Source organism: Pisolithus orientalis (assembly GCF_024613125.1).
Source record: "Pisolithus orientalis strain OTSU chromosome Unknown F5J12scaffold_131, whole genome shotgun sequence".
Lineage (NCBI taxonomy): Eukaryota > Fungi > Basidiomycota > Agaricomycetes > Boletales > Pisolithaceae > Pisolithus > Pisolithus orientalis.
In genome coordinates, this window is record NW_026260912.1 from 20300 (window position 1) to 32366 (window position 12067).

Sequence of the window (12067 nt, forward strand, 5' to 3'; positions counted from 1 at the left end):
CTGGCCAGAGCTGTCCAGAGCTGTCCAGCACTGGACAAATTCCCTAGGACTACCAGCTCACAAAGTGGTCTACTGATGTAAGGGGAATTAACTTTAGCAATCAGCAGTGTTATGAGAACTTACTTGCTTGCTTCAAGGTTCACCAATGCCCACCAGTACTCCATCTGTAAGGTCTCATTTAGAGGTTCCATCTCAAGCCCCTCTAAATAGCTTCACTCCTCCTGAAGCCATGCAGTGAACTCAGTATAAGTGGTGACCCCAAGTTCACATTTGAGTGATGGCAACACAAATTCACAGTCCTGTATGATTGATAGTGCTTGCTTATAGTTGCTATATATGAAGTTTGCTACACACATGACTGTTAGAGGACAGTATGGGGGAACATGAAATGCATACTCACATACAGTATACTCACATATACTTCATATGCATCATTATGGGAAAAATATGCATTAGCACACCTCAAAGTTGCTAGAGGTTCAGCTAATTCCTTGGGTGTTTGTTGGGTGTTTGTGGTGAGTTTTTGGCTGAGAATATCAGTATTCAAACTCCAACTGCTGTCATCTAATATGTAGTCCATAGCTGCCATGGAGTCTGAGCTGTCTGCTCCTCCCCTGGCATCACAACCCACCAGATCAGTGACAAAAGCAGTGGTCCCTTGCATTATATGGGAGAAGACTTATGCTGTGCAGACTGATCATCTTATTGAGTGGTGTAGGACCCATGAAGCAGAGCAGAAGAAGTTGTTTTCTGACTCCACACAAGATGCTTGAGAGGAAGGTAGGATTAAGCAACAATTGTGACTTGGGAAGAATGTGATATACATTGAGATCATGAAAGTGATCTTCTTGGTGGATGAGTCCCCCAAATTCCAAGTCTTTGCTCAAGACAATCCAGTTGTTTTTGCTGCTCCAATCCATAGTTGGCTTGACATGTACATGCATATCTTTTTAAAAAAAATTCACTGCTCAACTATTACAGTTTAAAAATGAAGTACCAAAAGCAGGATGTGCTACTTGGGCAGACAGGTGCCAGGCACACCTACAAGGATCTCACAAGCAGCAACAGCACAAAAAATATAATTGGTACATGACTATTTCATTCCTAAAGACATTAGTTTACTGATTGTTATCAGCAACAATTGAGAGGGAGTTTCCTTGGTGGGGTGAGTTGCACAGGTGGTGGCACACAAATCCTGCCTACAACAGCACCTGGAGTGCTGCTGATAGTGGGCAGGATTTCACTAGGCATGTGGTTGAACTCTTCAAGCTGTGGCCAAACCCACTGTCTGTAGATTCCATCAATCCTGCTGCAGGCCCACCAAATTCACCTCAGCTGGAAGAGGGTGAAATAGAGGACAACTTTTTTGCAGATGATTCTGAACTGATGCATGTTGACAGAAACCCCCCCTTGTCACACATTGAGACACCATCATTTCCCATACCATCCCCCTCCCCACTCTTCTCTGAGCAAGAGCTGCTGCTGCCTGTTGTTCCATCTGCCAACCCATCACATCTCCCCCATTTTTCTGAACCATTGTTGCTGTCATCCCTCCCTACTAATTCTGAGCAGTTTTCACTTGCCCCCCCACCATCCTTCAATTTTTCTGAGTCATTTCCTGTCATATCTCCTCCCCCCTCTACTTTTGACAGGGTGAATTCTATTAGCTTGAACAACAACCCCCCTCCCTTCATATCCCATCATCCAAAACTCCAGCCAGCATGTCTGTCCCTTGAGCAGGATTGGCCCCTCCTTAAACACCAGTCAGCTTCCACTCCAAATATGGACAAGTCTTCTGACTCCAGCATCACTTCATCCAACATGTTTTCAGCACTTCATCTCTCGTTGTCTTCCCCCCCCCAGCATTGCCACTTTCTCTGATGACAGCAATTCCAAGCTGTCATCAAAGCCATCCTGTAAGCATGCACAGGAAACTGCCACTGACAAGCTTTCTTCGGATCTTGCATCTGCATCATTAACTTTCATTAAGCAGTTTCAACAGGCACAGCAGGATAGGTCAGAGGTCAAATGTCACTGGCTTGAGTATGGATACTGAAGGACTTGCCAGAAGGCCACCACTCTTTCAGCTGATTGCAAACACCAACTTACTATGCAACATGAGCTGTTCATACATGAGGAGGCAATGGCAGCTCAAGAGTTGGAGAAGATGAAGCTCACCATCAAGTTGGAGGAACTTCAGGCTCAGAACCTCACCTTGCAAAAAGGTGTAGCTGGCAGTGAGGACCAAGGCCCTTCATCTAGTACTCAAGATGTTTATCTGCTTTGAAAACAGTGTATGACAGAATATTGATCATCATTTAGTATGCATCCCATTCCCCCCCCCCTAGCTGTATTCTTGTCTCCCCCCACCCCCCATGTATACATCTACTTTGTATTCACACTACAATAGCATGTAGTAGTACATATGAATGTGGATGTTTGTCTTTGCTATCAGTTTGTTATCACTTGCTAGATCCCTCTGTTGATAAGCATGCATGCTTTTTGGCAGAGTTTGAATCTCCAGTCAGAGCTTAAATATTTGCTCACAAACTCACAACTCAACTGCACTTGAGTTTGCTTGCACATTTTTTCTGCATTTAACTTTGAGCAGCCCTATTGATTGCTTGCTGATGATGGAAAGCACTCACATAGCATAATGAGGATGTGAGCACATTAGACTTGGAGAATGTTGTAGGAAAAGTCCAAGTAGCTGTATAATATCAGCTAGATGGCTTAGGTAACAACAATAAAATGAAGGGAATGAATTGCTCATCCCAAGGGATTCTGGACTGTCAAAACTAGAGGGTGGGACTCAGTGCTTTGTAGTGGTAGTGATTTGTGATGTGCATGGCAGTATGTGAGACATGAGGTGTAGACAAAGTGAAAGGAAACTTGTAGTGACCTTCTGAGTGCCAAAAGGTATCATTCTGTACCTAAGTACAGGGCTTTATAGTCTGGGAAAACCTGGAACCTAAGTAAGACAGGGTACAAGTAAAGGAAAGTCACATGACAGCACATACACACAAGACAGGCTGGAACAGGGGCCAAGAGTATACTACTAGTGTAAAGGGAACAGAGACCATGGTAAAAGAAAAGAGTCTGAAAGAAAGGACATGACCAGAGCACAGTGGCCACAGGTCCAGCATTGTGTGAGAGGGTGTGAGGGTGTGGGAAGGTAGTGAGGTAGGCAGGAAGATGGCATGCAAGAAGTGGTGGAGGTGAGTGGTCTAGGGACATAATGATAGTCATGGAATGGTCGATGATAGGGGCTTATGTATCCAGGGAATGTGGATTCCTTACAACATCCTCTCACATGTTTTGAGGTCTTCAAGGCCCAGTCCTTTGGTGTAGACCATCAGGTGAGAAAGTTGACACAATCACTGTAAGGAGAGAGATCTCCTTACTATGGGATTGGGTATTAATTTCTATTTTATTTGTTTTATGGTTTCTTTACTTACTGTTGTGGGTACTATACTTGAGTAGTGTAGTTCGCTGTTTGTGTGCTTAGTCAGTACTTACTTACAGTTTGTCTGTACTGTAAGTTTTTACCAATAGATGAGTTACCCCCAAAGACAAGAACAAGTTATAAGACTGCCCCAGACTGCCCTAGACAGTCTCCTATCCACCTACACTCTCTGCTCAGGATATAGGAGCCCCTTCGGTCTTACTCAATCCCTCTCAGTTTCTGGTGTTCAATCCTTAATCCACTCTATTATACTTCCTCACATTGCTGGTGAGCATGACCATGAAACACTGGGACCAGGCAGGAATATTGATTCTGCTTGACATCCTTGCCAATAACACTCTTTGCAAGGGTGGTAGAAAACTGACAGCTGATGTCACATCCACCTCCAAGATCAGCCCCAAATACCTTCATCAACCTTGACACAATGGCAATTAGATATTTGGCACTGTGATTTGAGTTTATCATTAATTCTGCTGTAATGAGAGATATACTCACAGTTCTCTGCTCTGTACCATGTCAGCAATGAGCAATGACATCCCATGCCAGCAAATGGCCAGGAATATCCCACTATCATCATAGACTCCCCATGTCTGTTGCATCTTCTGCTTGTCCATGTTCTTCCAATGACCAGTGCATGGATTCTCATCTCCTGTCTGACCAACTGTGCATGAAGATGACTACAAGAGAATTCAAACTCAAACTTACCTTGATGCCCTTGCTTGTAATTTGAATGGGAGCACTTTGGGCAAAAGAATCAACAAATTCACAAGAGAGGTAGCATGTTGTTGGTACCTTTTGAGTTGTAGGCAGCTTGTGTGAGTCTTCATCTTCCACAGTGCAATGGAGTATACATTTCAAGGAACCATTACCATCCATAGCATATAGGATCTTGAACTTGAGACAGGGCTTGTCTTTCAACTTGTGGGTGCACACAGGACATGCATACTGCAAGTGCCAGTCATCAGATGTCCTAGACAATGCTTCCATAGCAAGGGCTTCCACTCCATTTAAGATGTTGAGGTATAGATCAAGTGTGATGGAGAACTGACAGGATAAGTAGTGCCAGAATGCAACCTGTTGTGTATCAGTAGACTGCCAGATCCAAGATGAACTACTTACACCTTGTACATCACAGATGGTCTTGACAAAGGCCTGAATGGAGAGATGCAGACTATGGAGGTGAGCAACACAGTATAGTTCGAGAGCATTGATCATGATAGCCATGGAAGGTCTGATTTGGGAGCACAGCATGAATCCTTGCCTCACAAGTGTGGAGGCGATGTAGGAGTCATCTGCACTGATTGCAAGATTCACTTTCTCAGTGCCTAAATGGTTGTCATCAGTAACACCCTTTGCACAGAACTATAATGGCCCACAAAACATGTCCACCACATGCACTCTCGAAGTTCCAGTGCTTGATCCATTGCCCAGATCCTCAGCCTCCATGCTCTCCACAAAATGCCCCCTAGCTGGCATTGAGGCTTGAGCATGGCTCCATTCCAGGTAAGAGTTAGTGAGTGCAGGCATTTGCAAATTGAATGTCTGACTGCATTGAATGATTCAATCTTGGCATGTGTGATGATCAATGCACTTTGTGCATTTTTCTGACATGCATGGTACATACTCAGTTAGAATGATTTTCAAGTAAGTTCATGATCTTACCTTGCTTCAAAATCTGAATACATATCTCTTATCAAGTCACTCAGCTCCCCACCTGCATTGCTAATCTCTAGGCTGTGAGTAAGGTCCAACACACCATCAAGAATGGCCTCCTCACAATCCTCTCAGCTATCCAAGTTATCAATATATATCTCTGTCCTTCAGCTTGACTGCAATGCTTGCATGTTGGCCAGTGCCTCTGGTGTCATCTCTTCATCAGGGTAAGTTCCTTTACTCTTTTGGGTGGGAATCACAGGTGATACTCACTGCCAATTCTCTCTGCCTGGTCATTGTGGGCTTCTGCTGCCTTTGCTGCAAGTATCTTCTGGTTGTAAACTGTATGCATAAGCCAAGTGCACACAACTCCTTGCAACCCTGCTGAGCAGACTTCTCACACTAGACTGAGGGAAAGGTGAGTTCTATTCCTTGGTTGCTTTATCTGTGAATTCCCTAGGCTCATCATTTGTTCATGGCCCCTACACAAGCTTGACATTTACCATGTGATCATATCACATACTTGACAGCTTATTAACCTCCTTGTTCCAATACCTCCAGTGCACTGTTCCATCAGCTTGATAACTCAATGAGTGAAGAGTCCTGCTCATGCTCTGGCCTATCCCATTGCCACTCCTCTAGCACACTTCATGAGTTGCTAGAGTCAATGTGGCTCTCAGGTAATTAATCTTTTTCTATCTGCCATGGTGATTGCTACTAACTATGTATTGTCTACAGATATCAACTGCAACATGGTCACTTGGACTTGGACAATGACAGAAGAGTCTATAACATTTTCACACATTACCCAGACACCACATACACCTCAGATCCAGATGCCATCACACATACTACAGGCATCACCCAGGTCAAGGATGCCTGTGTCAATGGTTTCCTCCCACTTGGTGACTAGCCCAACATCCACTCCTAAATCTCATCACTCACCCAAGTCAACTCCCCCCACCCAACAGCTGGCACTGGTGTCACACACCAAAGGTGTTTAGTGAGGTGGACATGGATAGAGCTGATGAATGGAGATGAAGACCATAGCCCTCATGCAAAGAAGGACAGCCAGAAATGTTGGCAGTCATCCCTTGCACAAGAACAAGTTGTCAATGCCAAAGAAAAAGGAAGGAAGCAAGTTAAGTGCTGATAAAAATTCATAAGTGCCTGTGTATGGCATTCTGGTTTTTGATGTATCTCCACCAATTCCACAGATACTGACACTGTTTCCACACTCACTTATAGTGCTCAGCCATGTGATCCTACCTTCTGAAATTGGAAAGGATCTGTACACCCCACACATTTCTACAGCACTCCCTCCAAAAGATGCTCATTTCACTAATTCCTTTGATATGGCTGCCTCCACATCAATCACTTCACTTGTCCCCTTTGCTAGGGACCATGGCTACATATATCTACCAGGAGTTCCTACCAGCTTCCATCCTGAAGTGTCCTGGTAGCATCCCATCCTTGTCTGCCCCCTCTCAGCCCATGATCACAAACAGCAAGGGTGATTGCACAGTGCATGAGCCTTCCATTAGGATGGTTGGCAGTTTGTGAGTACCAGACACCTCTCCCATGAAGTGGCCAAATTGAGTATGAGCAGATGAATGTAGTGGTTGAGGTTCTTGAGTGAAGGCTGTTTGGGGCCAGGGATAATACCTGCTAGGTACATATTCTCTGGCTTGTACCTTCTGTTGAGTGGTAAGTTAAGACATGCCATGGAAATAATTCCCAACAATGTGCTTGTGCCTTGTAAATTCATGCCTTCATGGTTGAAAAAGTCAACATGGAGCACAAAAGCATACCAACCCTCTTTGCCTCTATCAACAAACAGTTTCCCAGACTTTGGACTGCTAAACTCATAAAGCAATTTGGCCTTGAAAGGGTTCTTGATGAAATGAGGCTGAGGCAAGGACAAGGAAGCGAGAAGGTTGTCACAGGCCTCATCCATCATTGTCTCAATATCCCTCCAAGATAGTAAACTGGTGACATAGTCATTGAACTGATTATAAACGGAAGCCTTCTTCAGGTGGCATTCATCATTTGGTTTCACATCCAGCAACAGCTCACTACATTGAGTCTCCAGTTTTGGATGATGAGTGCAGTGTTCAGGGTAGACAGGAACATCAGAACCAGGGGGGTATGGGGGGGGATAGGTATAGTGACAGGTGCATATGGTGTTGGAGATATATTCTCCCCTGTCTTCTCACTTCTTTTGGTGCGATGTTTGGCCACTTACATAAGCCATTAGAGCGCACTTACTACACAGTCATTACACTGTTCCCTCAGTAGATTGTTCACTACTGAGGTTGCCTACAGCACCCTTTTTCAATATATGGCATATGTGGTAGTCTTGCAAGTAAGGTTGAATTGTGTGAGTATGCTCTCTATAGTTGTTGGTATCTGCCTGATAATGCCTTCATGAGAGAGACTGAGTGACCCATCAGGGTGTTGAAATGCAAGATATAGTAATAACAAGAGTGCACTGATAATGAAGTTGCTACTGTGTTGGCTCATGCCCATTACAATGCTACACACCACCCCAATGACAAGGGCAACCTGTGCAACAGTATCCATATGCTTGATTGGTGGTTGATCATTTTTACCTGTGTATTGATATCAGTGCACATGTTCTAAATTGGAAGGGAGAGAGACTTACTGGAGTCACATTGCACAGCAGATTGCAATCCAGTGGAAGATTGTGCAGAATCCCTTGACTGAAGCTTGAGGGCAAGCCTGTTGAGAGCATCAGTAACATCTTGCTTGTGGGACTTGACAAAATCAGTGTTGCATTTGATACCCTCCATGTTGCTGTAGAGGACTGCCATCTCTGTTCTGAGTGCAGCAATGCATGCACCAGAATTATCAAGTAAGAGGCAGGAGCATTTATGGACAGGAGCCTCAATGTTGGATAATAACTTGAGAGCCTTAACCAAGTGCTGATTGTGAGCCTTCTTGGACACCTTTGAGCTGGAGGAGCTGGAGGGGAGTTGTCCAACTTGAGGCACAGGAGGCTATCAGCAATGTCAGCAATGGGGAGGGGCTCTGGCAAGCTGGTAATGATGCATTTGCTGGGTCCTATTTCTTGGTAATCAGCATGGGATTCCCACAACTTACTGACCTGGGTGTTGGGATCAGGTCCATTATCTGTGAGTGTCAGGCCAAAGAGATGACTAGCAAGTTCATTGGGGTGAGGACCTGTGGGGCATAACTGCATCTAGAACATTCTCCCCTGACATGGTTGAGGCATGCCAGTAAGAATCATGTTTCCATGAGCACACCATTGGTGTTCTTCATGATACATTCCTCACACATGCACCACTTGAGCATAGGGCATGAGGCAGGCATGCTTTGTGACCTATCAGCCACAAAACAGGCATGTAAGTCAAGTACTTACCTTCATGTTGACACAATAGCTCTTTGTGGGTCTTCTTTATAAAGAAAAATGTGAGTCCACATAACCTCATAGAGAACTGAGTGTGTTGCATTGTTAGGCTCATCATGCATGTTTGTGATAAGACTTGCCTTTTTTGAACTACACCTGCTTGCTGTCACCACTGGCTTGTTGTTGCCACTGCAGGTATGGCAGGCTGCAGGGAAGATCATGATATACCTATTGAATGATTACAATGGGTGAGCCCATATATTACAGATATATGATGACACCTTTTTCTAGGTTGGAATCAACTTCATCAAGGTGATCATCACCAACCAAACCAGTTGTCTCCTCATGCCTGCTTGGCCAGGTATCCCTCACCATATCCTCACTAGTACATTCATCTTTATTCTTGTGAACCACCTTTGCCAAACCCACTAACTATATTGCTAATTCTTTCAGTATCTCCATGTCACCCACACTGGCAACTATTTCTTCCAAAGGGTGAGGTGGGGGTGTCAGGACAGGAGCTGGCTTCTGCACTGGGAGATGAGAACACCAGTAGGTTACCCTGGGATAAGCACCCCACCAAGTAAGTTCTGGTATTCTATCAGCACACCTTTCTTCACTAATAGTAAATTTGACCATACCATTTGTAAACTGAGTCCAAGCACCAAAAGGAAGGTGGTGAGTGTGATCATCAACCTCAATGTTGACCAGCCTTCTGATCTCATGGCCAATTTATTAGAAGTGTATTGGTGAGTCCAAACCTTGATAAGTGACTTTTTATGACCTGATGCAGGTGAAGCACTCATGATGATGCAACAGCCCCCAACATCATGTGCCTTGCAGGTGGTGAGATATGAAGAGTGTGAAAATATCACTGTGCATATGGTAATTGTTTGAACTAAGCCCATTTTTGAGTGGGCAAATTTCACTAGCATCTCACCTGACCTTCTTTCAAATAGGTATATGCTGCTGTTGTCACTACCACCTACAATAGTTTTTGACTCTTCTCTGAAGGCAACCTGATTGGGTACAGGAATGCACTACAGCTCAGTAACAAATTACTGGATCAGTGTGAGTCAAAGGGTGGTTCAGTGGTGAAAACCAACCACAACCAACACAAAAGACAATGAAAGCAAGTGGTGGTGTGCCTATGCAGTACCTAGATGGTAGAACCTTTGATTTGGGAGGGTTTTTGCAAGCTACAACACTCAAAGATGAGTGCTGAGGGTTGGGGGTGCTCCTGACAAAGAGGGAGCAAGAATGTAATAGAATGTGATGGGGTAGATTGCTGTCAGCCTACAGAAGGATGGATTAACACTTAATCCAATGCTCTGAGCTGCACTGAGCTCAGGGAGGACTTGGAGCAAAGCTGATTGATGATAGATGATAATAAGTGAAGTAAATGATAGTTAGACCCTTAATAAAGTCTCAACTATCAAAGCTGCTGAATGAATTACTGAGTGATGGTGAAAAATGTGAGCAAGAGGGGCTCTCTGACATCTTCTTCTTATTCAGCTATCTAAGTACAGTGATTTATATACATTACAGGGGTGTTGCCTATGGAAAACAAGGTGCATGGTTGCAAATGTCATTGCCTGGTTCTGGTTCTAAGGTATGAAGGAAAGCAAATAAAAGAAGAGTAAGAGAAATCAAGGCATAGCAACTGTGAGATAAATGAAACAGATAAGGAGAAAAGAAACTTGAGACCAGTTCTAGGTTATTTCTTGAAAGGACTGGGTATGTCCAGGTACCAGTCATGATATTCTTGAACAAGTTCTGAGGTATTGTCCAGCTCTGTTGCTGACACCCAGGTGGTTTCTTTGTCAGTTCCTTCATAACTGGTCCACCAGGCCAGGTACTGCAACCAACACCTTCTGCACCAGTCAACCTTTGAATTGAGTATCTCTGCTACTTCAAACTCTAAGTTGCTGTCAACATCTACTGGTGGGGGTGGAGGTTGAGTCTGGTTGGGTATGGTATTTGGGATGGCCAGTTTGAGTTGGGACATGTGGAAGACCAGGTGTACAGTGTGCATAGAGTCTGGTAAGCATAGAGTGAATGAGTGAGAACTGGCCTGGGCTATTATGGGGTATGGCCTGAGGTTCTTCTTGCTCAACTTCTTGGAGGGCTGGGTCAACTGGGCTTTTACATAGACACTGTTGCCCACCTTGAAGTCTGGGGCCAGCATGTGCTTAGCATCTGCCAGTCCTTGGTAGCATTGCTGGGTGAGAGCCATTTCTTCACAAAGGTATTGGTGCAGTGAATCTAAGTTGACTGTGTAATCATGAGCCCAGTTGGATGTGAGATTGTGCTCAGGGAAGACTGAGATATTAAGGTGATACCCTGGTTGTAGTGCTGGGTGCATTGTTGTAAGCAAATTCAGCCAATGGTAGTAACTTGGCCCAGTTATCCTGTTGGTAGTTACAGTAGACCCAGAGATATTGTTCAAGGGTCTGATTGGTGCACTCTGTCTGACCATCCCCCTCTGGGTGGTACCTGGAGGTGAAGTGTAGTTGCATGTCTAGAGCCTTACCAAGAGACTGGAAGAAGTGGGATACAAACTCTGATCCCCAGTCTGAGGTTATGTGGGCTGGTACACTGTGCTTAGAGAACATGTGCATGAGGAAGAGCTTGGCAAGCTCAGGGGCTGTGATGGTGTCATGAGTAGGTATGAAAATGGCTTGCTTTGAAAGCCAGTTGAGGCTGGGAATTGCTCTATGAAATCCATCAAAATGGAATTCCATGGCTTCTCTGGCATGGGGAGCTGCTTGAGTAGGCCATAAGGCTGGTGGTGGAGTACCTTGGCCTGGGCACAGGTAGTACAAGACCAGACATAGTCTTTGACAAATGTCCTTAGGCCAGGCCAGGTGTATTCATGCTGGATGAGTTCCAAGGTTCTATTTTGGCCAAAGTGGCCAGACAAGGGATGATCATGTTTGAACCTCAAGACACAAAGGTGAAGGTTGTTAGAGTCCAGTACATAGATTCTTCCATCTAGGTAGAGGAAGCTGGTGTCATCAACTGACCACCAGGAATCTGATGTATCTGAGAACTGGACTTGGGTGACTGGGTCTGAGGGTAGAGCTGAGAGGATATCACTATGAAGGTTCTTCACATCCATCAGTGCAACAGCATGTAGGACCAGTGTCATGACTGTGCATTCATTCTAAGTCCTCACTCACTCTGCACCTGTTTCTGCCAGTCATTCACTCACTCTGCACCAACTCTGCCCACCTTCTGTCATTTATGAACCATCTTTGCTCTGACTGCTGTTGGACTTGTACTGCACTCCTACTGGACTGTGTGGATTGTTCTCTGAAGGGTCATGTGACTACCCTTCAGACTTCTCCCTGACAGCATGCAGTCAGGTACTCTGCAGTGCATGGACTGCATGGTCCAGCACCTGGACTGTTCCCTTTTTTAGGATGTTCTATGTTACCTGTTCATATGTTTTCCATCTGCCCTTCATTCATCATCTAGGAAGTTTTACTTGAAATTTTATGAGTCTCCATATGTCAGTTCCAATTCTGGTTACTGTGCCTCTGTAGTAGTATAAA